Genomic DNA, 24,815 nt, shown 5'->3' on the forward strand with positions numbered 1-24,815 from the left:
CACGCACATAACTTACGCAGAGGTAGATTATCGGCTACTTAACCTTGTATTTTCGAACGAAATAAAAACTCCCGGTACGTCAGCAATATCTGGCTTCAGCGATCGTCACAAGTCTACCATCAATAGCTTCTACATTGTGGTCAAGTATGGCCCGTATTCATCTATCTGTTTCCTTCAGTCACAGTAAAGTTCCAGAATAACATGTTACCTCTTTTAATGTTACAATCGTTTCCATTGGCCAATCTGCATAATGGTTATTGGCCAACAGATTTGTGAGCTCTTTCAGCAGAGCTAGTAGACGGGAGGCCATGGACATCTGCATAAAGGGAATATTATCCATCCTCAGTTGTGCGCTCCTGTGATTTTATCGCATTCATTCTGAATACCGTCCAGTCGGTATTACGGTAAGTCTGCGACCGGTGTGCAAATTATCCTATATAATCTTAGGACATTTCCTGGGAAGATTTACCACTTTACGTCAGTCTGAAAATACACACAAGCCCACTCAAGTCTATTCATCATGCAAATGAGATGAGTTTTGTTTTGCCCGCACGCGTAGCAACCTGGATACTCCATGCAACACAGTAAAAGTGGTCAAAGACAGTTGCAGTTAATAAAATAAATTTTAGAGCGTCCTTTGTTCTTTGGTTTTTACGTATTGTAGTGTTTTCCCCCCGGGCTCTGCCCGGTTTCCTCCTACCACAATTCTAGCCGCCGTCGTATAAGTGAAATATTCTTGAGTACAGCGTTACATACTAATCAAATAAATCAATAAATAAATAAATAAAATTAAATAAATATTGGTTGGAATTGTCTTAAGGTCCTGACTGGCCTAAAGTGTTCAAAGTCATGTAGGTCCCAGAGTAACTATGATTACTATGTTATAGGTCATATGTTTCTATAGGATCGGTGAGAAAATTACAAACAGTATTGGTAGTGTATTATCATAAAGGTTCGTTACCACAATAACTGTGGCTACTATATTCACATGTACACAAATGCCCTTGTGGTTAGCATTTGTCGTTTGTCGACCTGTTCTTGTGTGGAAATTGGCCTTAGTGTGAGAAACGCATACTATGTAGCCTGAACGACTGAACACAACGACTGGCGCGTCCATGCACGCTACAAGTGGAAGCCACTTTTCTAGCGTTTTTAAGCTGTGACTAACAGGCTCTTTATAGGAATACAGAATCGACCCTGATTGACTGTCAGTGGGAAAAGGGTTGCCTGAGTTAAATTGTGCAGTTTTGGCCACACTTGAATAAATGTGCCATACCTAAAATTCATATGAGGCCAGGCATTGCCAGAACATGCCTAGCCCTCACCCCAGCCACTCAAAATCGATTCTGTATCCCTTTATGTCGGCTTTAACATCTTATCTTTTGAGTGTATGACAAGACGAAATCCTGCATTCGACGGGTTGACCTAACATACCTAACGTGACGGATGGGCCCACAAAGATTAAGGTCGACAAGGTAAAACACGGAACATATGGGTTTGATGTTTATTATATCATTATGTAGATTATTATAGTTGGTGAAAATAAACAATATCTCGCTTGGTTCATAGTTCATGGGTTAAATTTTCACGGAATATCGTAGCAATTGCGAATTTGGGCTTTTATTTATTATCATGAGAGAAAGATTTTCCTGGACAGGAGTTCTCTCCGCTTTGTATGACAAACATGCTGAATGTATAATAGAATCGCAACAATAAGAGCACATTTTCATGTTGATTTATATTATGTACAGAAACACAGCATCCAGAGATTACAGAGATACACATGAGGTTAAAATGGAATGCTCTGATAAAACTTTACACCTGAATAGATCACCCATCCACCTAAGTTCATCAGTGGCCGGAAGTCTGGCGAAAACTCGCCATATTGCTTCTCTTTGCGCATGCCTGGACGCATGCACGTCAGATATTTGAAAACTACAAAAGTTAATATTCTTAAGATGTTACCAAGAGGCCTCCATCATGACACATCCACTCTTCTGTGCCATAAAACGGACTTAAATAGTGAAAATCTACAACTTTTAAAACAGATTGGCCTTTCTCTTTATTATGAAATGCTAATGTCAGCGATAACCGACACATCTGTAATACAGACGTATAAGTAATGACAAGTTCATCATATCCTGTTTCCACGAGATTCGAATCGATTATTCACAGCCTTTACCATCGAGCATCAAAACGAAACAAGCGCTTAAGCTTCTCTGTGTGGGAGTGTTTGCGGTCAATATTCTTCCAGAAATCGCAGTACCTTGTTCTGAAACCCATCTTCCGGTTAAAAGTAGTTCCACTGACGAACTCCAAGTATTCTCCCCAGTTGTTCTTGGGCCATGTAGCTAGCTCACTCACTTGGTTACCGTTAGGGTGTCTGTAACAATAAACAGAAAACATTAAGTGGATGAATGTTTGTGCTTGAGCATATGGATGAAGAATGAAAGAGGAGTAAGCAAATGAAGGAATGGCATGGCGCCAGTGAATGAAATAGGAAACATGGACGAATGTGTAAATAAATGACTGCACATGTAAGTGTCGGTGCGTATGGACGAGACACAAAAAAACATAGATGAAAGAAGAAACGTGCACGTATGTGTTGGAGATGTCGAAGAAAACTGAGAGTATTGCTGAATAAATAACAAATGTATGAATCAATAAATGCATGCGTGATTCAACGAATAAATTAAGGCGAGTATTTGTGTATATGAATGGACGAATAAGGAAATAAATGAGCTATTGTGAGCCACAGAAAGAGTCAAATAACACCGCTGAATAAATGAACGTGATTGTCCAATCTGTATGGTTGAAATGTACCAATACATTACACTGATGGACTAAAAATGGTTTTCAACAGACGTCAGAATGTGTAAACGGCCAGGTGGGTCTTGGACCGTTTACAGTCACCAAGGTCTAAAAAGCACTGGCGAATCTACTAATTACGGGCCCTGACCGGGCTTGAACCCGCATCCTGTGTGTCCTAACGATTGAAGAAACATGGCTTGCTCCTAACAATGAACAAACTCGATTCACTCTACACTGAGTAAAGGAAGGAATGTAGATGAATGTAAAATGAATATAAAATGAAATAGAATACACAAATTCATACACGTATGAATAACAGCAAAACGAAAATGCATATGAATGAACAAAAGTAAAGAACTATGTATTAAAGAGCGATTGAGACTTCATGAGTTTTTACGGGAGAATACACAGCAGGTGTATTATCTAAGTATCACTGCACGTTGAGACACGTCGCAACGAAAAAGGCTACAAATAAAGCCTTAATTTTGTGCCCCTAGTTTGTGTTTATTGATCAGAACTGTTGAAATGTACAATATAAGATTGGGACAATATGCACAGCACAATTTTAACCCCAAAGTTAAACAAATACCACTACACCACTTTGCGTCTGGGCCTAGACATATACCCAGTACTTTTATACAGTCTCGTTTCACTCGTATGCCTGAAACATGGCTTTCATGTTCATTATTTCCCACATACAGCAATTCATTTTTACTCCTGTTTACTTTAGCGTTGGACGCTTTACAATATACATCAATAATTGACAACGTCTTCGTTACAGATTCTTTGGCTCTTAGCGTCAAGGTAGTATCGTCTGCATGCTGAAAGCAGAGCGACGTGCACGAGGAAAATGGAATATCAATGCCTTTTATATAGAACTACAGTTTCTTATTAGGGCCCCCAGTGGTTCAGTAGTTACCACATATAACATGGCTGAGATAGGACAGCCTTGTCGGACGGATTTGCCCACTCTAAAAAAAAAGGCGTGACAAAACCGTTGACTTGTACAGCACTTCTAATGCCATTATAAAGCATACTAATCCATTTGATAAACATCGTGCCAAAGCCAAACTTATCCAGCACTTCTAACAAAAAGGCGTGCGAGACCCTGTCAAAGGCTTTCTCTTGACCAAGCTTCAGTACATACATTTCGAGATTGTCCTCCGCTAAACAATCGATAACATCTGTAATACTCGCTACGGTATCCGCTATTTCTCGACGAGACACAGAAGAGCTTTGGAATGTCCATATGAAAATTTCCATAACACACTTTAGTCGGTTCGACAAACATCTAACTACACTCAGCAAAGTAATGGGTCTCCAGTTTTTTAGGTTGTTACGATCACCTATGTATAAGAGTGATCACACCAAAAAGCATTGAGCGAGGCAGATTGCCACAGGCAAAAGCCTGGGTGAAATGTTAAATAACTGAGGCCAGCAGAAACAATAAAATTCAGCCGTGAGCCCGTCATTGCCAGGACTTTTGTTTTTCGCCATACCTTTCAGTGACACCCACAATTCATCCTTTGTCAACTCCGTGTCACAGAAAGTTCTATTACCATCATCTAATCGTACTGCAGTATTGGCGAATAAGTTTTTAACATCATTGAAATCAACTTCATCCTTAGTATACAGGTGATCATAATAATTATATATCTCATTTAGAATGTCATCCGTAGAAGTCACAATATCATCGGTAGCAGAATTTAATTCACTGATAATTTTGTGTTCCTGACTGGATTTCTCGAAATTGAGAGACAAAGAGGTACTTCTGTCACCCTCGACAGCTCATTGGGCCTTAGACCGTAGAATAGCGCCTATACATATATCCAGTTCTATCCTCTTGAGTTCCGATTCTAACTGACAAATTGATGTTCTGTTATTGTTGGGTATATTCGCAGCCCTCCTGTATTCATCGAATGCTGAACATCTGATTACATCTTTCATCCTTCCTCTTCTTGCCAAATAAAAGGGCTAACCTTTTAACATGGTACTTAAGCTTACACTACCACACAGTAATTTCTTTTGTATACAGCTCGTTTTGTTTCTCTCTAAGGATGAGTTCCCGTACACGATGAACGAAATCGTTGTCTTGCAATAATAGGTTGTTAAAAAATAAATAACCCAGAGCCTGGCTCAACAGCACAAAGATCGAGTCTGAGGAAAACGATGCTATGGTCAATAAACGAATTTCTCCTGTAGTCTACTGATTGTACTTTAGCCGTTAACGCTCTGCTCACAAACACATGATCAATGTGGCTTTGTTGTAATACATCGTTAGCACATCGTCTCCAAGAAAAATTAATCTTAGCAGGGTGGCAATACCTCCACATATCTCTGACGTCATGTTCATTGACAATGTCAAAAAACACCTGACGTGACCTATCATGTTGTAGGACATTAGTTGCCCTATCGCGAGATGAAAACACCACATTTAAGTCCCCAACCAAAATACAGTGACCCTCTGGACGTAAATAGTTTGAAAGAGATTGGAAAAAATCACATCTGTCCGCTACATTGTTAGGGGCATAACAATTCATGATATCATATTTCACAGCATTTACTTCCACACATACGCAAATAATTCTACCTGATGGGTCACGATTCCATTCAGTAACACAATGTTGCAGTTTCTGACTTACTACAATGCACCCCCCCCTCCCCTCGTTTCTCCCGTCAGCATTGCTAAAGTACAATTTGTCGGGAAATAGATGTTTGAATTGGTCAATAAAGTTATCGTCTCAAAATGTTTCCTGGAGGCATATTATGTCTGACGCTGAAGTAGAGAGTAAGGTACTTACATTTTTAAGCTTCTGTAGATTGCCCAATCCATTGCAATTAAGTGATCCCAAGAAGACCATTTCTAGAGAAAAAAATAACAATTAAGATACTGGTCTTGAACTTGATTACTGGGTAGTTTGATACTACAATACAGGTTATAGTGAGTCCTTATTTCTTTTCACTTTCAACACTTTTCTTTGTGTATTGAAAAGTGTTGACTGTGCGTTTTGCCTTGGCTAAATTTGACTGAGCCTTGAGTTTTCGTCTTTTTTGTTCCGGACCGTGGAGAAACCCGAAGATTGTGTGACTATCGCCTCACTGTCGTCGCTGTACCCCTCCTTTGTTTTTTCGTTTTCTTGACTTGCTAGCTCTTTACCACCTTTTCTTTGTATTTCAGCGTGGTGTTCAGGAGCCTCGGCTTGTTCATGCACGGGTATTTCCAAGTCACTGGTGACAAATTTTCTCTTTGCTGCACGTCGCCCTTTTCTTAGTGCACATTTTCGCTGTTTTCTTGTTTTCCTTTTCACTGATCACTACGTCTGTTGCCCTACAGTCGCAGATAAATAACCCGCAAGTGTCATACAATTCAGCGCCACTGTTGTCGTTGCATCTACACCTCCCGAAACCGCATACATCACAAGGTTCGCAGAAACACTTATTCCCATCGTAACCGCATTCGTCACAGTCCACCGCTTTGCAGGCTCGTGCCACGTGACCTTGTTTCCCACAATAGTAGCATGTAAAGTCCGGGCAGTCTCTATACAGATGTTCATCAGACAAACATATTGAGCATACTTTTTTTTTGGTTATCGTGTACAACTCGATAATACGCCGTTCCCAGTCCACAAGTAAAACGCATTGCATAAGGCAGAGATTTGATTTCTGGGGGTATTTTTACCCGCACATACCTCGCCCTGTCTGCAACCTGAGTACCTGGGTGAAAACGTCTGACACGGGCTCCACTCCGTACTCCCACAACTTGTCATAAATTCTTTGTCTTCTACATAGCTTGACAAATGAAAGAAGGACACGATTAGGGTCCTAGAACACACTTCCGTGCACGAAAATTGTTTGGCCTCTATCTGTATTCCTCTAACCAGTAGATCACTTGCTTCACGGTCTGACACAGTAATTGCATACAGGTCACTTCTTTTGGGGGCACAGGCGAAAATATGCTGTATGTTTCTTTTATTGTTCATGTGTCGAAATCAACAGCTTAACCTTTTCTTTAAAATGCCCATTGCTGTCACCAATTTATCACTATATCACTGACTAACTAGACAAAAATAATAATAATGTTTCTGGAGATGCCGGGGATTGAACCCGGGGCCTTTCACATGCGAAGCGAACGCTCTACCACTGAGCTACATCCCCACTTACTATCTATCATCAAAATTAATATGAATCGATTATGCCGTTTTCAATTGAAAATTATAGATAGAAATAAACAGATCTTTGAAAGAAATTACGTAAATAATGTTACGGAAATATTACGGGTAAGTGAAGTCTGTTATGGTCAGGTTTTTTCTGTATATAAAGACATGAGCTGGTAGGCAGCTACCAGCCATCCTGACTCACACCTTTGCCCACAGGTGTTAATGTTTATTGTTTATCTGATGTATGTTTCGAGTATTGTCTTGTCTTTTATCTGTTGTTTACTTGCTCAATCAACAATGGAACACTCTCTTGTCAATCTGTCGTATGTTTCCTTTATTGTTCATATGTGGAAATCAACAACTTAACATTCTCTTAAAATATTGCTGTCACCATTGCTGTCACCAATTTATCACTACGATTGTTAATGGTATTAGTACCCATACTAAAAGGTCACACTCTGACTAAATAGCAGTTTTGATACATAATTTTTTCAGGTTGCCTAAAGACAGACTAAAGATTTCCGTTTGCTTTGAAGATGACTACAAGCTGTGCAAAATCTAAGAAACATATAAAACGAGATAAATGACGTTTAAGAACTTGTCTGCTCAGTGTGATTAGAAAGTTGTTGAACAGTTAAGCAATAAATGATGGGTTACCCTTTCTAGGCAAGTCAGAGTACTTTACGGGTAAAATCAGGTACATGTATAAATACAAAACTGTTTTGGCAACACATTACCTGAAAACATGCTGAATAATTTTGTTTCTTTTCATGATCACTAAAGAGGTTTAAAAACTAAAGAACGCAAAAAAAAAACCCGAATAAAATGACTTTCGATATAAATATGTTTTGCGTATGTATCACGCTTAGTTATTTCTTTGTCGTGAATGATGTCATTCAAGAAAAACTGTGCCAAATGTGAACTAAAAATCATGACAGAAAGAATTGATTTTATACGGCATTAGAAGCTAAACGAAACAGACTTGGACATTTTCTCACTGCCCGAATCATAGTCCAACATAGAGAACAGTTGTTGATATTTAGCTATGTGATCAGTGTTAAGAAAGTCACCTGAATGTACATTAAAACACTCATGTTGTTGTAGTAGTGAAAGAAAACACAGATCCAGAAAACGTGGACGAAGGTTACAAGGAACTTGCCGAACTGTTAGATAAGCATGGTTTTTGCATGAGAACTAGAATACAATCTAGCGTCGCCATGTGCCAGTAAGTTTTCTTCAAATGTATAGACAGTTGCGTATAATTCCAACAGCTGTGTTGGACGAAGACTGTGTCTGTTGAATCTGAAGTAAACTATATTAGGATGTAAATGGATTTCCTTTCTTAAACATATTTGAGTACTTCATCGCATTCATGTGTTTACAAATTGTTTACAGAAAGAGACAAGAGGAAAATTAGGAATAATACACTAGCGAGCTTTAGCACTAGGGTGCAGAGCACTAATAAAATCCAATACCACAAATACCAGTGGAGAAAGAAAAACATAACTTTTCTGGAGATGCCGGGGATTGAACCCGGGGCCTTTCACATGCGAAGCGAACGCTCTACCACTGAGCTACATCCCCGCTTACCATGTAGCATTAAAATTAATATGAATCGATTATGCCCGGTTGAATTCAAAAATTATAGATAGTAATAAACAGATCTTAGAAAGAAATCACGTAAACAACATTGCAAAAATATTATGGGTAACTGAAAACTGTTGTGGTCTTTTTTTCTGTATATGAACAGATATATGTTCTTTCAATGGCAGCCACCAGCTATCCTGACTCACACCTTTACCCACAGGTGTTAATGTTTATTGTTTATCAGATGTATTGTTCGAGTATTGTCCTTTTTTATCTGTTGTTTGCTTGCTAAACCAACAAAGCAACCCTCTCTTGTCAATCTCTTGTATGTTTCCTTTATGGTTCATATGTGGAAATCAACAACTTAACCTTCTCTTTAAAATTTTGCTGTCACCAGTTTATCACTATGATTGTTAATGGTATTAGTACCCATACTAAAAGGTCACACTCTGACTAAATAGCAGTTTTGATACATAATTTTTTCAGGTTGCCTAAAGACAGACTAAAGATTTCCGTTTGCTTTGAAGATGACTAAAAACTGTGCAAAAACTAAGAAACTTACAAAAAGAGATAAATCTCATTTTAAATATGTATGCTCTGTGTGGTTAGAAAAGTGTTGAACAGTTAAGCAATAAGTGATGGGCTGTCGTTTCTAGGCACGTCAGAGTTCTTTGCGGGTAAAATTAGTTATTTGTATAAATGCAAAAGTGTTTTGGCAACGCCTTACCTGAAAACATGCCGAATAATTCAATTTCTTTTTAGTCATCATTAAAAAATCTTCAGCCTGTCCTTGCGCAACGTAAAAAAGCCTATGGATCACAACTTTTATTGAGTCAGTGAATGACGTTTCGATATAGGTACCAATACCGTCAACAATGATAGAGATAAAGCTTATAGCTTGAGTTTGTCGTCTGCGTTTATAAGTCTGTGGCCTGAACACCTGTGATAACCCCCTACTTTGAAATGGTGTCGCCCAAAGTGTAATTTTGTGACACAAGCCGTGACGCGGGTGTATTACGAAGCTTGCGTCTTTGATTTTAGACCCGCTGACGTTCAAAGTTGCATATAGTAGGAAAACCCATAGTATAATAGATTTTGTGTTTCACGCTGTACTCAAGAACACTTCTCTCATACGACGGCGGCCAGCATTAAGGTTGGAGGAAACCGGACAGAGCACGGCGGAAACCCTTATTCTTATGTCACAACAGATGAAACATGCAAAGGACTATATCTATCAGCATAAAGAGAAAAACCAGAGCAGCGTCGATAGTCTGATAGTTGGCAGTTTCTCACACGTAACCGGCGGAATACGACCTTTTATCAATTTACCTCCGTCAACTGTTCATGTAAATGCATAAATAGTAGCAAATTGCGCGGCCTGGAGCATCATGGCTTAAGTAGAACTGTCTACAGTTATGGATATCTTCGGACATTTGTACTCAATGTTGACAACAAAATCGCACCGTAAAACAAAACAGTTCGGTTTGTGTTTAGCTTTTGATTGGCTAAGTATTGATCATTGAACTGCTGCGAGACTATCAAGTAGCTCTCAACATTGTTGACGAAAGAGGATATGCGACGTTTATTCAACCCCCTTTATCCCAAGTTCTGGGTCATATTTATGAAATAAAAAGCTTTCATATGAGCAATAAACTACATGAATACCTTACTGTATTATTTGACTGATTTTTCAATATATGTATATGCCATGGTTGTCACTGTTGTGGGTAGAAGAAACCGGGCTGGCTCGCCGTAAACCACCATCCTGTGGCGAATTATTGACGAAGTTTAGACTTCAGAAACGATCACACGGACATCGACCAAATATAATTAAAGATGCAAGAGAGCAAAACCTGACCTGCAACTGTTTTTCACCGTCCCTTCAAGTGACATAAGGAACATTTGAAATTGTTAATATTTATTTATTTACTTATTTGATTGGTGTTTTACGTCGCACTTAAGAATATTTCACTTATACGGCGGCCAGCATTATGGTGGAAAGAAACCGGGCAGAGCTCGTCGGAAACGGCCATCCACAGGTTGCTGGAAGACCATCCCACATACGGCCAGAGAGGAAGCCAGGGTGGGCTAGACGAACTCGCAGCGACCATATTGGTGGGAGGCTTCTGGATCATCGCGCCGCGCTGGCATGCAAGAGCCCTGTTAAGATTGAAGATTCATTGATATATGCTGAAGTCACAAACTTGCATAGTTCTTAGCCTTGTCACTATCAGATCAGGCTGAAAAATGTTACTCTGTAAATTTTTTTATCAAATCTCACTTCGAAAATTTAAACAAAGTAATAGAGTATACAATAAACTAATACAGTGCATAAATTGAAACTAGAGCAGTAACGACAGTCTGATAAAGTCTAATTTACATCAGCCATTGTTTTACTCATGTTCTTGTCTGTGTGCTTAAAAAGTAGCAAAGTACACGTCCTCTAACACCATGACTTGAAAGCAGAATTAGATAAAAAATATGTAGTGCTGTTAGCCGCAGTTTATTAGACAAACGTACAAGGTCTCAAAATGCTGTCTTGTCATCACATTTGATGTTCGGTAAAACCACATTAAAACAATGCAAAGGGTGAGGCCTCGAGAATGCTTACACAACTAGCATTACGCGGGAGTATGCAGTACACAGTATACAGTATAAAATATACAGGATACAGAGCGTAAAACCAGAGCATTGGCGACAGTGTGTCTGACAGTTGACGAATGGTCGCACGTAATATCGGCATCCGTGGGTTGCAGCTTATATCAATTTAACTCAGTCACAGTTTCATCCTTACTGTCCATGTACATGCTTGAAAAGTTAATTTGTCTTGTTCAGCGTGCTTTTGTTCTAAACTTCTTGCCATTTTAAAAATTAGATATGCATAATACAAATATGAGGTGAAGTTTTCCAATTATGTGAGTCGATATATTTCGAATATTCGGAGATAAATTTGAATATCAGGATGTAGAAATTTTCATCCTCATACATGGAAGTTGAAAAGGTGTATATCTTTTCCCAAAAACTATCATGCTGTTTTATCTCTATGCCTTTGATGGCAACAGATATGATCTTTTGTATGTCAATTCACTCCTTTCTGATTTGCCTGTAATGGTACATTTATTTTGTAAGTAAGTCAGGCATTAAGACAAGTCCAAAAAGCAAACCGGTAACTGAGAGCACCTAGAGAGAAATACACCCTCATCTCAGTGTACACTTCGCCGTTGTTGTTTAACAGTAGGGAATAAACTCGTTACAAAACATAGCCCGTATAAGATATCCTCTGAACCTTTTAATGTGATCTCAGAAGGGATGGATTTCCCAATCTCCAAGCAGAGGCTTTCATTCCAAAAGCCAAGCACCTACAGAATCGTCACTGATCATCACTGAAGCTCTTCTAATCAGTGTTTCACATTTTCCCATTATGCCCGCATCAGTAGCCTGATAAATTATGGTGGAAGAAAAAAAAAGAATTAGCTGCGTTATATATTTGTCAGCTGACGTGACTTGCCTTTTGAATCAAGAATCTATTTTCTCCGATGGCGCTTCTCTTTTAACAATTAATCTTATAGGCCGTCGCGTTTGCAACTGGAAACCGTTTGTCCGAGGCATGGAGAGTTTTCAACGGCCAGGGTGAAAGATGGGTTGAGTAGCTGGAAAGCTGGAGGCATTTTAAAACGGTCGTCCAAGCGAAATCATTTTAGTGGACAACATGGAGTTGATCATGAGCTATTAGTGACGTTCTCATATCAAACTACTTTTTTTTCACAGGTGGTCTCGCTTCTAGCATTTCCTGTTTAAGCCATATATATATATATATACGAGTGTATACATATAACTGCAGGGAAAATTTTCAAGCGGATGAACACATCCACGCGTTATCACGAGAGTTAGGCGAACGGGGTCACTGTGGAAAATATATAAGATCTTAATGCAAAGGGAAAGACGGATGGTGTTTAGGGCCGCCATCACCCTGCCGTAATTGAATGTTGAAGGGGGTCGGTATTAAGACTCTTCTCGCTCTCTAGTGGTTTGGGGGAGAGATGACGACAAAGCCACCGTGCGGAAAATTGAAATGGGAAAAGTGCTCTTAACGAGAGCTCGCGGATAAACCGTAACATATGAGATTTCTAAAGGGTGTGCTGCGGGAAGGTGGACCCTATTGGAAAATACTGACACCAGAATACAAATTAATACCCGCGATTTTATTAAGCGCCCGCGTTGCTGAAGCTAAGTCCACATCTGAACTAGCCGACCAGGTAAAGGGCTTCACAGGAAGCTTGATCTCGAGTCCACACCCCCGCGCCTTCTGCCGACCAACATACCTTAATAACTCTTCCCGTCCGAGCGGCTAAAAATAAACAGCCGTTAGCCGGGAAAAATGATTGCTTTTACCCCACATCTGTTAAGTATTGACCATTTGCCTGGAATCTTCATGACAGCTTCGGTTTTTTGGGTCTCCTTTCTCTTCTTTTTGGTCACAATTTTCATCCCGCCCCACTTACACAAACTGTTACGAACTGTTAGCAAACTCTCTTCACCCGTCAGTATACGGTGTACCTGTGTGGGCCGGGGGTTAATTTGGAGTTGTTGTGGGTGATGGGGAGTCTGACAGTCCCATAATGCGGTGTGGGTTCTGTCTCCCGGGCTGGATACGTCTTACCAACCCTGGGGAAGAGGAGACGACCTCTCTGACAAACGTGTACAACATTATGAAAGAGCGCAATGGCAGACGCTGGTGTATTTTGGTAAGTACATATATAAATATTTACAACGGTTGTCACATGAAAATAAATGAAGTCACACAAGAGACTGTAACATTTATAAATGTGGTACATTTCTTCCCCTTCACATGAGTGTGTTGTTTATTAAATAGTTGGGTTGCGTCAGTGTTCTAATGGCCATCATCATGATCTAGCACATGAAGTTCTGTTCTACGCATTTCATTGGAGTGTGGGAAAACACGAGTCATGTTACGTCGATGATTCGCTAGTTTTGTACGCCATAGGATTTGAAGTTTACATATATTTTTAACATCCTGAATTAAATGATTTGAAGTGAAACAAATTATAGCAAAAGCGCAGAGAAACAAAATGTCGTGGCATAATATAAATTCAGTGGTCATATACGCTTTTATTCTTAGCTTAAGATGGCTGTTCTAGTATTTAAATCGTAAGGCCTTGTTGATCACCATTCATAATATCATATATTTTCAATACATATTAGCGTACACGGTGCTGCTTGACAGTTTATAAGTTACGAAGACGAGCAACGAAGAAAATAAAATCGTGCTTAGTATAAATTTCTTGAACAAAACAGTGGGAAAATATACACGCTTTTAATTTTAGCTTTTACGTTTTAATATTACATATAACGATCATATATTCTTTCCTTTGATTTTAGGGTATTATGTTATTGTTTGCTGGCACTTGTAGAAAACATTCATCTCATGTTAATCTCTCACTGTCCCGTGAAGATTCCGCTCCGCTGCATGAATATGCACGGGCACGCAGCTGCGTGTTTATGAATGTAACTTCAGCATATTCCCTCCATTGTTTTAATGTACACAGAGAGTGTAAACTATATTTATCTCATCCACATTACAATTAATAAGTCTACTCAACTGTAATTTATGTATTTATTTATTTACATATTTATTTATTTATTGTTTAACGTTCAAGAATATCTTCACTTACACCAAGGCGGCCGCTTGTGAAGGAAACCACCGACCTTTGGCAAATTACTGTAGAATTTTCACTTATTTTTCCTAGAAATTGTGTGTGTCCTTAAAAATATTGTAGTGGTTCCAGTGCACATAAATGTCCTATAAAAATATAAACGCCATGCATAGTGTGTTTTGTGTTGCAAGGACATGAAATGAACAGGTATGAAAGTGAAGCAAGTTGTGGAATGCGGTGTGGTGGCTGTTGAAATTTGGAATTTTTGAACTAGCATACATTACTGGCCAGGTTAGATTTTTCTTTTCGTACTTATTGTCAGTAAAATAAGATAATGTCGTAAGGAAATTCGTACAATATTATACCTTAAAATGTTTGAAAAAAAAAACAACTGTTTTTTTTCCATTGTGAACATGCCGTGTCGTGTTGTGTTTTGCTTAGCTAAACCGTTCCTGGACTTATAAAGGTTAATTGATATTACCCGGAAAAAAATTATCACTAACCTTTATTGATAATTTTGACTTAAATCACAGGCTCTAATATCAGAGATAACAACGTTATACCGACAGTTTGCAGGCATCTGTCATTGTGTCAGAAGAATCTCTACATGATCAAAAGACAAAACCCATTGAATTGCACTAAATTCATTTTGCCCATTTAATTCTCTTTCGTCAATACCGACCTTTGAAACTTTAGCCATTTGGTGCTTTACGGCTTCGTGTTGTTGCAGCATTTATACGGTTACCGTAGCGAGGCCATTGGGCTGACTTCAATGCCAAGGATAACAGTACTTGGCCTTTGATCTTGTCTTCTGTGTACGTGTCACATACCTTACTATACATATGCGCCGAACGGGTTATGGTCTGCTTTAAACGGCACCGACCTCTTCATACCATTTTCGTTTGTTTTGTTTTTTTTTCATTTAAATATAGTTAAAGTCAAGAATATACACTCACTACATTAATCTATTATCTTTAACAGAAAGTCTGTTGTCTGAGTGATAAAATATAATTGGCATGAAAAAATGTCTTTAAAAGCATCCAAATAGCAAGGAGAAATTAGACAAATTTGAACTGTTATTACTGTTGTTAGCCAGATTAAGGGCTTTAAAGCTATTTCAAAGCTATATAATATATATTCAGTAGCCAGTAGTCATATTCAACATAACGTTCTGTTTGCTTAATAGGAGCCTCATGTAGAATTAATAGAATGTGTGTGTTATATTTAACAGAATAATGTACTGCAATAGCAGAATACATTTTAGCATTACTCTGATAACAGACCTTCTGTTAAATACGACAGAGTATTTTTAAGTGTACATATACCATCTAATAGCAATACACAAGATTGTTTAAACACTTTATAGCCCTGATTCGAGATACAGCTACTGGGTTATACAAGTCCATGTTTCCATATATGTACCACGCTATATGTTGCTTTGTCAACGCTGTATGTCATGCTCTATTATCGCTATATCTAACTCTGATGACCATTTTATACATCAGATTCTAATGACGCTGTATGCCACTTTCATAAATTTACAATGTAACACCAGCATGGTATTATTTATACACTGTAAAAATGGTCATAAGTGTAAAATTAAAGTACGCGTTCACAGTTGTCTTTTATCGTATATGACCTACGTAAACAATAACTCTTGTGTCCAACTCATTTGGGTTTTGATGCCCTCTAAAATTAAAATTGCCCTACACGGTAATTAGCTGTGCTCTTATCTGCTCATAACGCTATTGGCTTTGTTGAAATGTTTTGTATTTATACATTGTTTCTATAAAACTTTGTAGATCTCTGTTTTGTTAATATTTTTACGCGGTGTTTGTCAATTACCTCTAATCTTTTCCGTTATCTCTTTGTGTAAATTTTGGAAGCAATTGTATACCACGTCATAAAAACTTTTTAAATTGGAGAGAATATTTAAAAGCACTATGACTTTTAAAATTGTTTTCCCTTTCACATAGAAATATATTTTTGATAGTTAGCTTGGTGCTTAACTTCATGTTTCACGGGTTTCACGTACACACTGAGGGTTACCCGCTAAATGGCTTGGTGACGGGCCGGGGAGCGCGGAATAAACCACCGACCTTCATCAAGTACACGGTTAACCTATTGACTTGAGGCCGATGCAAATATAGCATGAGCCCCGATTCACCCCGTTTCATCGGTCAATGGTCTAACGACCCAGTGCTGTAATTTAAAATGTGATATTAATTGGATTATGTTGCGTGAAGCAACAATAAGCTGATCTTTAGTAATGGTATACATGTTGACAATTACTGCGTGAAGCAATGAAAAAAACTGATCTTCAGTAATGATATATAAGTTGAAAATTGCTGCGTGAAGCAATAAAAAGCTGATCTTCAGTAATGGTATACATGTTGACAATTACTGCGTGAAGCAATAAAAATACTGATCTTTAGTAATGGTATACATGTTGACAATTACTGCGTGAAGCAATAAAAAACTGATCCTCAGTAATGGTATACATGTTGACAATTTCTGCGTGAAGCAATAAAAACCTGATCTTTAGTAATGATATACATGTTGACAATTACTGCGTGAAGCAATAAAAAGCTGATCTTTAGTAATGGTATATAAGTTGACAATTACTGCGTGAAGCAATAAAAAGCTGATCTTTAGTAATGGTAAACATGTTGACAATTACTCCGTGAAGCAATAAAAAGCTGATCTTTAGTAATGGTATACATGTTGACAATTACTGCGTGAAGCAATAAAAAGCTGATCTTTAGTAATGGTGCACTTGTTGACAATTACTGCGTGAAGCAATAAAAAACTGATCTTTACTAATGGTATACATGTTGACAATTACTCCGTGAAGCAATAAAAAGCTGATCTTTAGTAATGGTATACATGTTGACAATTACTGCGTGAAGCAATAAAAAGCTGATCTTTAGTAATGGTATACATGTTGACAATTACTGCGTGAAGCAATAAAAAGCTGATCTTTAGTAATGGTATACATGTTGACAATTACTGCGTGAAGCAATAAAAAGCTGATCTTTAGTAATGGTATACATGTTGACAATTACTGCGTGAAGCAATAAAAAGCTGATCTTTAGTAATGGTATACATGTTGACAATTACTGCGTGAAGCAATAAAAAGCTGATCTTTAGTGATGGTAAACATGTTGACAATTACTCCGTGAAGCAATAAAAAGCTGATCTTTAGTAATGGTAAACATGTTGACAATTACTGCGTGAAGCAATAAAAAGCTGATCTTTAGTAATGGTGCACTTGTTGACAATTACTGCGTGAAGCAATAAAAAGCTGATCTTTAGTAATGGTATACATGTTGACAATTACTTCGTGAAGCAATAAAAAGCTAATGCTCAGTAATGGTATACATGTTGACAATTACCGCGTGAAGCAATAATAAGCTGATACTCAGTAACGATATACATGTTGACAATCACAGCAGGTTAAATGTGCAGCGATAATAACATATCGCTATGCATTTCATCGACCGCCACATAAACTTACAGTCCACATTTACAGAAAATCCCGCCAATTTCCCAGTGCCAAAGCAATCTGTATTAAAACACACATACCAGATTAGTATCGTACTACTCATTCATATATACATTCATCCTACATCCCATTTGATCGCGCTAAAGAGATAACCAGAGACATATCAAGCAAATAGTTGAATTAATGGGACTGGAATTGTAAAGTCCTTAATCACATGAGACTGGCCCTGATGTTTTTAACTCACCAAACGGTATATTGATGACCTGTTAGCTTTAAACAATCCATATATAACAAAGATTGTGAATATATACATATACATATATCCACCTTCCTTTAAAAGGAATTCCAATTTTGTACTTTATATACTTTCTTAGTTCTGGTGGTTTGTGAATAATGTTTTGGGAATTGGCTGGCGTCTCGCCCAATATGATATATGATGGGTATCCTGTGTGAAATATGGGCATCCTGTGTGAAATATGGTATCCTGTGTGAAATATGGGTATCCTGTGTGAAATGCGGATATCCTGTGTGAAATATGGGTATCCTGTGTGAAATGTGGATAACCTGTGTGAAATGTGGATATCCTGTGTGAAATGTGGGTATCCTGTGTGAAATGTGGATATCCTGTGTGAAACTTGGATATCCTGTGTCAAATATGGGTATCCTGTGTCAAATGTGGGTATTATGTATAAAATGTGGTCGTCGTGCAGGCAGGTCATGTTTGTAATGAGGTTAGATTTCTGTAAGGGCGTCAAAATGATCACGCAATACGACATATGCTGTGTAAAGCCCATAGCTTATGTCACACTTGCGTCCAATCAGAACTAATTGTTAACAGTTCCAGAAACTTGTCGGAGTCTATTAGCGGCTGATCAGTCACGAGTAAATGTGAACGCTCTTGTGTCCCTCCTTACGACAAATAATTCCTAAAAGTAGAGGAATTACTACTTTCAACGATAATTTGGAACTAGTTATAGAACTAGTACTTCTTTCAGGATCCAAAATTTTTGGCGACTAAAAGACAGTTAATAAATTCTAGCCGGGTTTAGCCGATACAGTTTTAAATGTAATGGTTGGTATATCCATGTTATCAATCAAGCGTTCTCAAAGCATGGATTTCGAGAGTGATTTTATGTTTTAACTGTAGCCAGTAGAAAATTGCAAATACATCATTTAACAGTTAGGGATAATACTGTACATCTGTTGGCAGAAAATTTTATACGTAGGGGCAGATGTTGAGCTTTGATGATAGATTTGCTTTTGTGTAAAATATATGTATCTGTTGTTAAGTTTATGTTTGGGTTTTAAGGGTGTTTGGCGGACTTGGACCAATCTTTGACATCCCTCGATGGAACAACAAATTTGGTCTTAACACGTTGAACAGTATTACAGAAAAAAAGACGACTGGTTATAGCACCTGCCGCCGTCGATACAAAACTACTCTGGTGACGTAATTTGGCCGTGTCATAGTTAATGACGTCATTTTTAGCAGTCTACTCCCGAGATTAGCGGTTTCTACGTTGATCGTATTTCTGCAGTAAGAGTCAGTCCGTCTTTGAACCAGTTCTTGCTCACAAGTTTTAATTCCCTGGAGTAAATGAATGTTTTAACGCACTACAAGACACAGACCGGTTACATTGACCCGGTGCCCCCACGGAGCCTTGTTGATAATCAGGGGCTGAGGGGTTTAATTCCTCACAGAGGGTGTGTAGAAGCATCAACCCGCAACAAATCCGAGCACTAAAGGATTTCAGGCAAGTTGACAGGTGGGTGGATTGAATCAGCGTTGAGAGAGGGTCGCTTCCTGATCTCTCACCCGCTCATGCCCTTTGAGACACGGGGTAACCCTCAACACCCTGTCTTAAGCAATGACCCTTGATGCCCCAAGAGGATTCGATCTTAACTAGCCCATAATAGACTCTCTCTCCCACACGTTCGATCGATTTAGGTATTTCACTAAGATTTCTCCGGATATCCCTCCAGATATTAGCACGGCTCCATCCATTTTGATGCCATCATTGACGGAAATCGGCGCCGTCGCAACTTTGGAGAAATTTGCTGATGACACCTCTTTCCAGGATGGTAAATTACACAATCATAATTCACATATAACACATGCCCAAATGATAGCTCGATGGCTTGATCCTCGCTAAAAACGTCGACGCAATCATTTATCAGGCTCAAAAACGATTAAGAGATTAATGGGCATGTGATATTATATCGTAAATTATACTCGTTACTCAACGTTTGTCGGAGGATAGTATACATTATCTGCTGCTTCTGTAATAAATGTTTTCTCCAGGGAAGGATCGTGGCAAATTGGTTAAATTGTTTGTTTGTTTTTTTTTACATCGCTTATACAGGCACTGGATCGGCCAGTGGCCAAGGTGGTTAGCGTGCCGGCGAGGCGCAAAGGCCCAAGAGCCTCTCACCGCTCTGTAAGTCCAACTCATGCTGGCTCCCTCTCCGGCAGTACCTGGGGAGATCTGCAGCAACCTGCGGATGGTCATGAGTTTCCTTCGGGCTTTGCCCACTTTCCTCACACCATAATGCTGACCGCCTTCGTAAAAGTGAAATATTAAGAAATGAAATAAATACATAAGTATTAAGAAGAGGTGGTTAAAGCCTAGCCTGGGACAAAGAATTCTCCAAAATGCTGCGCCTCGGGGTATCTTTGGTGGTAATGAGCAGACGACAGCGCTCGTGGTGTCGTTTAGATGACCTAACATGAAGTTTGTTCGGCATCGATTGATGTTCAACTAGTCATACAGTTTAAGCTCTTTATACTGGTGAAAAATTGAAATATCTGAGAAAATTTGTCAATTTCTTGCCAGAGGATTGATGGTCGGGCACTCCATCTCCCACAAAACTGAAAAAATACTTGGAAAAGGTTTGATAGACAAATCAAATAAATAGCATTTATTGGCATTTGTCCTCAGTGAGAACGACGACGCAGCTGTTAGGGGTGGGTGTGTGCCCGGAAATATTGCAGTTGTTAATAGCAAAATATAAGATAAAGAAAATAAAAATGAGATATGAAAAGAAATAAATAAGTATACCGATACACAAATACTACACCATGAAAGACCAGCCGTACATAAAACTTAAGGTTATCTGAATAATACAATGTAAAAACCATCAGCCATTTTACTCGATAAATTTGGCGACAGAAGCGATGAAAGTGAGGAGGAATTTCAGCATTCCATGCATGATGTTAAATCAGTTAACATTTTGTCTCAGCCGGGGCCCTATTAAGACTGTTTATGATACAACATAACTTTCAGCATCGAACAGCCCCCTCGCTGCCATGACTACAGATTGATGAGGGAAAATGGAATTAAAATACACTGTACTTTAAGGTGGACAGAAACCCACATCTAATAACGGGATAATACTTCTGAAGAAATGATTATATCATTTACAGTTTCAAACGGTCAAACCGGGGTGTTTTTGCCAAAAATTAATATTTACCAATTAAAGTAAGTTATCTGCATGTATTACGAATAATATCAAATATCAGGCTGTCTCTACCTGTAGTATTCATAATGTTATGATTCTTACGTTAGAAAAGGTTACATAAAGTTAGCTGACAAACTGAGTTAGCTGAGTTCTGCTATCGATAGACTTCATGCGTCCAAAAGCTTTCTCCAGAAGCTTTAGATCCAAGACTAAGCTAGATAAGCTTCTTCTCAAGGATTTTTCTTTGTAAACTTGCAAGGCACCTGGCGCGGGATAAATCGTGCAATCTCACTCATCCGGTCCCCACTGGAACTCGAAGTTCTCCTATCCGAAATGAAAAATTCTTACACAAATTTAACGCGGACAGCTTCGTGTATACTCTAAAAAAAAGACAACCTGTTAAATTTAATAGAAAACCTGTTGTCTAAGTGATGCTGGAATATATTCCGTTATTGAAGCAGATTATTCTAATAAATATACAACAAGTGTTCTATTAAATCAACATAAAAATTGTATTAGACTGAAAGAATATCTTGTTGAATAGGACACAATGCTATGTTATATTTGTTTAATTATTTACTTGACTGGTGTTTTATGCTATACTCAAAAATTATTTCACTTATCAATGGCGGCCAGCATTTTGGTGGGTGGAAAACAGGCAGATCTCATGAGAAACCCACGATCTATTACGTTATGATAACAAAATACATTTTAGCAACACCCAAGCTACAGGATAATTTTTAGCGCATCTGTGACACTGAATGGAGGCAACCAAAACAGTTTCTCGTATCAGATACTGTGAAATCATGGATGACTTCGTCTATGTAGACGATGTCATAACAACAAGTCGTACGCATATCGTAATTATACGATTTGGCTAAAGCCTTGTTCCCCGATCGATTTTTGACCGTTGAGGTGGCAGGTTCGAATCTAACTCTTGACAGTCCGCCTACAATCTTGACCACCATATATATCAGTAAATCATTCAATCACTGCGTATTTATTTTTCTTTTTGGTTATCCATACACATGTTGGTACTTATTTGAATTTTTATTTGAATTTCATTTAACGCCAGTTTTACAAAACCGACGGAGGTCAGTTTTATGGGTGGATAAAGTACTGCCAAATGTAACCACCGACATTCGGCAAGTTTCTGACGAACTTCCTCACAATCGTGTACATACACTTGAGCACACCACATTGGTGGAAGACAAGTAGTCTTTTCCGAATGTTACACTGATCAAACTGTCGCTCGAGCGTCGGTGACCACTTATGGTGTACAAATTCTCTGTCCAATCTCGAGATTCAACTCGTCCCTTGTGTATTATAACGATTGGAAGGAACTGCGGAACAGTTGAGACTGGATGAATGAGTACTTGGGGTTTAACGTCTTCCTTAACAATTTTTCAGTCATATGAATCCTTAGGGTGTATGTAATGTACCTCCTTGTTGCAGGACGGATTTCCACTGCTCTTTTATCTAGTGTTGCTTCACTGAGACGACTTAAGGCAAGTAAGCCGCCCCACCCTAGCCATTATACTGATACGGATCAACCAGTTGCACTTCCCCTTAATGCCGAAAGGCAAGTGATGAAGCTGTAACTTCCTCTTTCAAAGGCTTAGGTGTGATCCGACTCCGGTTTAACCTCTGAAAAGTAGCACTGCTCAGCTAGTCGTAAATTCACATTAGTGTGTAGAGTTCTAATCCATCACCTATTGCCCAGGAAGTGAAGTTTTGAAAAAGAAGCAATGAATTCTAAAAAGTTACAATTATTGGCCCAAAAAACATGGAAAAGTGAAAGAAAAAGTCGCAATTTTACATAGACAAAACTTAAAACAAGATTAGCCTTCGTGAGCATTTGTTATTCATATATAGGACAATGACTCATTTCATAAACAATGTTCAGAAATTGAAACATTATTTCATCTAAACAGGTGGCTGTTTGTGTTTTATTTAACTCAGCCAAAGTCGTGGGTCAATGTGGTCTGTACCATGTTACAACGTAGGTAATTGTTGTGAAAATATATCAATTTATTTGTCGGATATTCACTTAAATGGAGGTGTAGAACTTCATGTGTGGATTAAGCCGTCACGCAGGAGAACAACACCGATTTCCGGGAAACTGACAAACATTCCCACACGCGACATGTGCTTTTTAACCAGTAGGGCGAGCTTAAGGTGTACAGAAAGAAAGAACAACTGAAAGGCAATTGAGAACTGTGCATTTTTTGGGTTACTATTTTTTTCTACAAAAAAAAACATTTTTTTCTCTGCTGAGGATTTCTGAGACCATATTTTTTCAAAGTTTTTCATATTGTTTTGACCACAATGTATAAACCTGTTGAAACATACGAGAATAACCCTAATTGGAGATTATTTCCCAGAAAATAACTGTTTTCAAAATGTCCCGTAAAGAGAGAAAATTGTGATGTGACGTCACATGACTTAGATGTACTTTTAAAGGCCACCGTATTTTATCGTTCTGTAAACACCTTTCTTGGTGCAGCAAAAACTGAAAAAAAGTATCTGAGAGAAAACAGTCCTGGGAGAAGTTTTGTTCCGCGCTTTGAATTAACTCCCCGATATCGTTTATGTTGACCTTAAGGTGCATTCCATGCATGTAGGTGTCGTAGTAGGCAGGTGATTTCCAGTCAAATTTTTTTAACTGTATGCACATAACTGGCCTTACTAACGCTATTGACTTCGTATTGTTAACAATTAAGGAACCCAGAATTGAGAATTGGGAAAGTTCCCTTTAGGGAGATTAAATCGGTATCACTTGTTCAACGGTTAGATGGAAAAACTTGACTGCAATAAGCCCGTCTTGGCTTTTTGTATATTCAGCTCTCACACACGTGATCATACAGTACCAAATACAACACTCTGTACTCGCCGCTTATACGTACACCCACCCTATATATACTTTTGAGGTTGCAGTTTACAACATCAATGGCAAGAAAAATAAGTACGCTCGTGTAACCTGAAAGCCTGTGGCGGTTACTCCCCATTTGCTAATTCAATCATATGAGATCAATTCTAGCTCATGCTGGCTTCTACTCCGGCCGTACGTGGATTTCCCCCGGGCTCTGCATGGTTTCCTCCCACCATAATGCTGACCGCCGTCGTATGAGAATAGCATTCTTCAGTAGATCGTAAAACACCAATCAGATAAATCATATCCATATCCCATGTACGCGCGAGGTTTTTTCACATACGATTTTTATATCACTGTGTAAGCTATCACCTTAAACATCTGTAAGTGGAAAATTTAAGTAATGTGTTCAAAAAATAACGGAATTCATTTATCTTCTTTACGTGGTCGTAGGTTTGCCTCAGGCTCTGTCCAGTTTCCTCTAACTAAATTGCGGGCCGCCGTAGAATCAATGAAATGTTCCTGAGTACGGCGTGAAAATCCACGTGAAATACATAAATAATGTTCCTATGTAAATTTATCCCTCCCTATTGACAGACTGGTACATCATCACTACTTCCCGTACACGTATGTATAGTCTAATCGTTCGAAATCGTGAGGGATATATGTATTTATTAGCCTAACAATGAGTATAACTAACGAGACAACCATGCTTTATGACACAAAAAAAACTCTTGAGCCATGCCATC

At 38.5% G+C, this 24,815-nt stretch overlaps 2 non-coding genes across 2 annotated transcripts; both read right to left on the reverse strand.

The window, feature by feature from the left end:
• Positions 1-6,894: 6,894 nt before the first annotated feature.
• On the reverse strand, positions 6,895-6,966 carry Trnaa-cgc (transfer RNA alanine (anticodon CGC)). The gene has a single exon. It is a non-coding gene; the product is annotated as a tRNA-Ala (tRNA).
• Positions 6,967-8,480: 1,514 nt separating this feature from the next.
• Trnaa-cgc (transfer RNA alanine (anticodon CGC)) lies at positions 8,481-8,552 on the reverse strand. Its single transcript has one exon. It is a non-coding gene; the product is annotated as a tRNA-Ala (tRNA).
• Positions 8,553-24,815: the final 16,263 nt, after the last annotated feature.

This window comes from Liolophura sinensis, chromosome 10 (assembly GCF_032854445.1).
Source record: "Liolophura sinensis isolate JHLJ2023 chromosome 10, CUHK_Ljap_v2, whole genome shotgun sequence".
In the NCBI taxonomy this organism is placed as follows: Eukaryota; Metazoa; Mollusca; class Polyplacophora; order Chitonida; family Chitonidae; genus Liolophura; species Liolophura sinensis.